Consider the following 5,007-nt stretch of genomic DNA (forward strand, 5'->3'; position numbering starts at 1 on the left):
GTCGTCCTGCAGCCACGGGAAGTGGGACACAAACATGCTGCAATGCTTTCAGGACGTTAGGATTTGTTTGTGCAACATCCGAGAAGAGTACTTGTGGCTTGAATGTGAACTGTACGTGCCCGCCCCCTTTCCTCTGTAGTGCATGAGTTCCTCCCGGCATGCCCTTCGTCATTGTTCTGTCATCTTGTATTTAAAGGGTTGTATTTCTGCTGCTGAAAATAAGCAACGGTTTTCTCACAACGCCCTTTGTTCCCGACGGAGCCCTTGTCTGTCATGAAATTCTTCAAAACCTCAAGCTAGAAGAAGAAGACGACAAATATGAAGCGTTACAGCAACGACATGCCATGAGACGATTGATAACGATTTCCATAGGATCCCCGCGGTTGCCTGGCAACCGTCAGATTTGCGCATTGGCAGTATCGTAGCCTGTGAGGTTTAGCCGAGGCGCGATTATTGCTAGTTGAAAACTTTTCCCAATACCCCGCTTCCGCCGGTTTGCAATACAATCGGCGAAAGCAATTTTTGACAGTCTCGTCAGAGCGTGACATAGTCTTGCAGGCATCGTGCTGTCTAACTGCAATACTATACCGCTGGAGGAAACAGCCCGGGTTCAATGAGCCTTGGAATGTGACTAGGAAAGTGAAGCCTTTTGAAAGAGGTAATGTCGACGCTTTTTTAACAGAGCACCAAAAAAGCGTCTTTTTTGAAGGCCTCGGTACTGAGCATTGGTGGTTCAGTGGTAGAATTCTCACTTCCCACGTGGGAGGCTCTGGTTCGATTCCCAGCCAAAGCAGTGGCTTTTGCAGCGAGCGGCTCCATCACTTGCATCCCCTTGCAACTCGCAACTGAAAACCCACTGAAGCAAAGCATTTGTTAGCCAGGTCAGTACCCGGATGAAGGTGAGCTACAGGGAAAAACAAAGTTTCCAGCTGGAAGCGGTGTTAATGGTGCCGGTGGGGGGGCGCTCAACCTGAGGTCTGTGCGGGTCCCAATGCCCCAGCATAGTGACGGAGACGCTGTGTTGTAAAAGGGCGCTGTCTCTTGGATGAGATGTAAAAACGAGGTCACAGCGCTCTGTGGTCATTAAAAATGACCACCAAAACCTTTGACAAAAGCTCTTGGTAATTGATGGTCTTCAATAATGCTTCTCCTTTAGGTACATTTTAAATCAGCTGAAAAATGCTGTGAAATGGGGGGTCACTTCACGCCAGTGTAGGATTTGGGTTACAAGAACCATGAAACTGCACGAGAAAGCCCGTACACTGAATTACACGGCTTTCTATTCAAAGGAGGGCAAAAGAAATTCCCTGAGTTCGATTTTTTGCAGCACAGAGAGGATTGCTGTCGTGAGGCTGGTTAGCTCAGTTGGTTAGAGCGTGGTGCTAATACCGCCAAGGTCGTGGGTTCGATCTCCATACAGGCCAGGTCGTTTTCTCCTCTCTTACAAAAGCTGTTAGGTTCCTTTCCGTGGTGAGATGGGTTGTCATGCAACGCTGCCACATAGTGCCGACAGACAATTAAATGACAAAAATGAAGAGAGTTAAAGCAGCTGGAAAGGTTTTCTTACAACTTTTGAGCTGACACAGTTTTGGAAAATGTTTTCTTCACGCTGCACTGTACCACATAGGCAGCCAAGAGTCTCCAAAACAAAACAGAATTGACAGTCATATAATGTCCATTAACCCCGGTTTTAAACACAGACTCATGTCTGCCATCATAAGAATATGAGTCCAATATTTTAGAATATAGTCAGAATGTCTTCTAACCTTACCTGTGGTGTCTTTAATCCCTATTGCTCAATGCATGGTGTACGTACTGCATACATGTGTCTTGAGAATGAGGAATGGGCCCCTGAGACATTTACCTGTTTCACAAATGATCGGATTTTACTAGAGATTCTGTTTGGGATTCAGATGTGCATTCGGACAGCAATTCCTTTCAAGAAATGATACGTTCTGGATGAGGTCAAAGGTGCTGGAACACTGTATTTAGGATGTGTTTGCAGTGATTGTGTCTCCTGCTTCAACGCAGTGATATATAGATGTGCTCCTGTAATTTATTGGTACATGCCCAGGGCAGTAAGTAGTCTGAGGATTTATTTCCAGAAGGCATAGAGCAGTGAAACAGTGAAGTAGTGCAGCACACTGGATCATTATATTATTAGAATCTATTCTACCTAAATTATTACATTATACACAACTTGAGCTCTCAGCACCGTACTGAGCCCAGGTGTTTTTCTAAAGCTGTCAGGTGCAGTTCATTTACATGAAGGAAATCTCTTACTGGGTACGATTACAATGCAGTAAGTAGCACAGGCTACTAAGGGAGTAGCCTGATGCGTTTAAAAACAACCAGCGCCAGGCAGGAGTCGAACCTCCAAACTCCTAATCCATCGTCAGACACATTATCCATTGCACCACTGGCCCTGGTGTGACACTGCAGGACTGTAACCCAGTGAGCTTAGCACTGCAACTAGTAAAATATTATCCCCGGTCCATTCTTTTCCAAAAGTGAGAAACACCTGTTTTCTACATTTTGTCTGTTTTAAAACCATATCTCTTTAAACCAAACCAAGAGTTTGTCTTTTGCACTGATATTCTGATTCATTTCGATTTCAAAGAAAAAAAAAACATTACCTTCCAAAGCATCATAAAATTGTCCCTTCCTCCAGACTCTACTTCTCTCTTGTAGTAGTACAGCAGACCTTTCCAGGTGAGCAGATCACAGAGTCCGAAATGAGCTTCCTCCATCAAGCAAAGTACCTGAACATGACTCTGTCATCATGAAAGCGCCCCTGTAATAAAGAAATTAAATCCGAAATCAAGAGGGCAGTTGCCTACTGAAGTTCAAGAAGTCATAAATTTTAACCTAGCAACACATTAAAGGCTGCATCTATACAAGTACGATTCTAGAAATGCTCACCAGATTACGTTTTAAGAAAGAACTGCGCCTCAGGTTCCGCCGAGATCTTAACTCGGATGGCAGGATTCAGAGTCTGGAGTGTGGAATGATGGCGCACGGAGGGTCCACATACTGTGGATCCCTCAGTGATCTTCCGCGTGTTCAAACTGCCAGCGTGTGACTCCCCTGTCCCCCTGACCTCATTGCTCTGCTCTCGCCTCTCTGCAGCTGAGCCCGACTCATGGTAAAGTGGAAAAAAATATGCCCTCAACGTGAGATTTACTCTGGAGTGAGGATAGTTGTTACCTTCTTATCGTTGAAACGGATGTATGTGATGTGGCGACTAGTTTCTTCTCCATTAGCAGGCTTAAGGTTAAAGAAAAAAACATTGCTGACTTCTTTTTTTTTTGCCAGCCGCGAGCGCTGATTAGCGAGGTTTGTATTTCATGTTTTGCAAGTTGCATCCATTTTAAGAAAAACAAGTCATTCAAGACAGGAAATGAATACTTGCATTTAATTAAGTCTAGACGTAGGCGGTTGTCTGTAAGGACCAGTTCTGTTCGAGAAGACAGAACAAAGAATGCACCACTGGGATTCGGACCCAGGATCTCCTGTTTAAGAGACAAGCGCTTTAACCAACTAAGCCACGGCACCCCGGGAGTATTGTCCTTTTGCAGCCACTTGGACACGCCACTCAGACACATCTGCATTCGGTGTGTGCTCCGCCTGCTCGCTGAGCAAGTTGCCACCTTTACATACAATAGCAACATCGACACCAAGAGAAAGGATGACAAATGGCTTTTATCTGGAACTTTTCATGTCCAAGGAGCTCAATGTGCTTTCTGTGTACAACAGGGCCACTGAACTCCACACTGGCCACTGAACCACAGCAGTGGCTTGCTGGCTTGACATCTCCCAAGGAAAATGTTGAAATCGCATGTGGAACAGGAAAAGGACCCTCGAGTACGAGGGAAAAAAAAGAAAAAGATCATCTGGAGCGCGCCAACCCATTTCTGGACAGCCCAGTTCTGTTCACGAGGTGGCTGAGTGGTTAAGGCGATGGCTTGTTAATCCATTGTGCTCTGCATGTATGAGTTCAAATCCCACTCTTGTCGGTTTCCATGTCTGACATGTGTGCCCGTTCGACGTTGGCCCTCCTTTTGTTTGCTCCAGTACTAGAGCCTTACATTTTCTAGCGGTGGCTGAACATGGTATAGTAGGCTAACGTCGGTATCGAGCAGTGGCAGTAACAGTATTTACGTGCCACTGCTGCCAAGTGGCTCTGGGTTGAGACCGCGTTTTCACTTACTTGCAGCACAAACGGAGAAAGCGATTTTTGACAGTCTCTCGAGAGACTGCGCTAGGTGTTTAGGGATAGACTTTGTCAGTTCCCCCTGGGATGATGGCCTCTCAAATAGTTTGTGATTCCTCTAGACGTTTATACAGTAGAAGCCTGCTTCGTGGCTTAAATCCAAGCTAAGGAAACGAGTTAGAGGTCTGATGCAGAACTGCGAATTCAATGAAGGGGAACACTACAGTACATTGCACTGTATGTGTGAGGAAAGCTGCCCCCTTCTGTTCCTTGTCGACCGAACAGAGGACTGTAAAGGATACCGCCAAGAAACTTTAGGATGCTGGTTGGAATCCAGCTCCAAAGAAGCCCCTTTGGGTGTTATGTAATCAAAAAGTAAGAACAGAGAATCTCCCTTTGATCAAAAGCGCAACAGAACTGTTTTCCGTGGAGCAGGTTTCAGACCCGTAGACCTGTTTTATTTGTAGGGCAGGGCGCATTCCCAAACGCGAATCTCCTGTTTTAGAAATGCTTTGGGCGGCGTGAAGTGAAAATAAGAAGTGGGCTCCAGATGCACATGGAAGCAATCAAGTGTTTCATCCGAGCTGTTTCAAAGACTGCTCAACAGCTTTCCTTTTACAGAGGCCCAACGATTAATGATGGGGGTGCACCCTTCAATGTGCCTTACGACTCTAGGGAGTGATTGAGACAATTCGTAGCGTGTGTTCATTTCCCTCTATTCCCCATGTTGCAGTGGTAAGATGACGTAAATTCCTGCTTCGACACGTAACGGCGTTATAATCAAGTACAGGAGC

General features: G+C 45.7%; 1 non-coding gene across 1 annotated transcript; it reads left to right on the forward strand.

The window, feature by feature from the left end:
* The first annotated feature begins 399 nt into the window (after positions 1-399).
* Positions 400-541, forward strand: LOC138226795 (U4 spliceosomal RNA). The gene has a single exon (XR_011184699.1). It is a non-coding gene; the product is annotated as a U4 spliceosomal RNA (small nuclear RNA).
* Positions 542-5,007: the final 4,466 nt, after the last annotated feature.

This window comes from Lepisosteus oculatus, unplaced genomic scaffold (genome assembly GCF_040954835.1).
Source record: "Lepisosteus oculatus isolate fLepOcu1 unplaced genomic scaffold, fLepOcu1.hap2 HAP2_SCAFFOLD_172, whole genome shotgun sequence".
Taxonomy (NCBI): domain Eukaryota; kingdom Metazoa; phylum Chordata; class Actinopteri; order Semionotiformes; family Lepisosteidae; genus Lepisosteus; species Lepisosteus oculatus.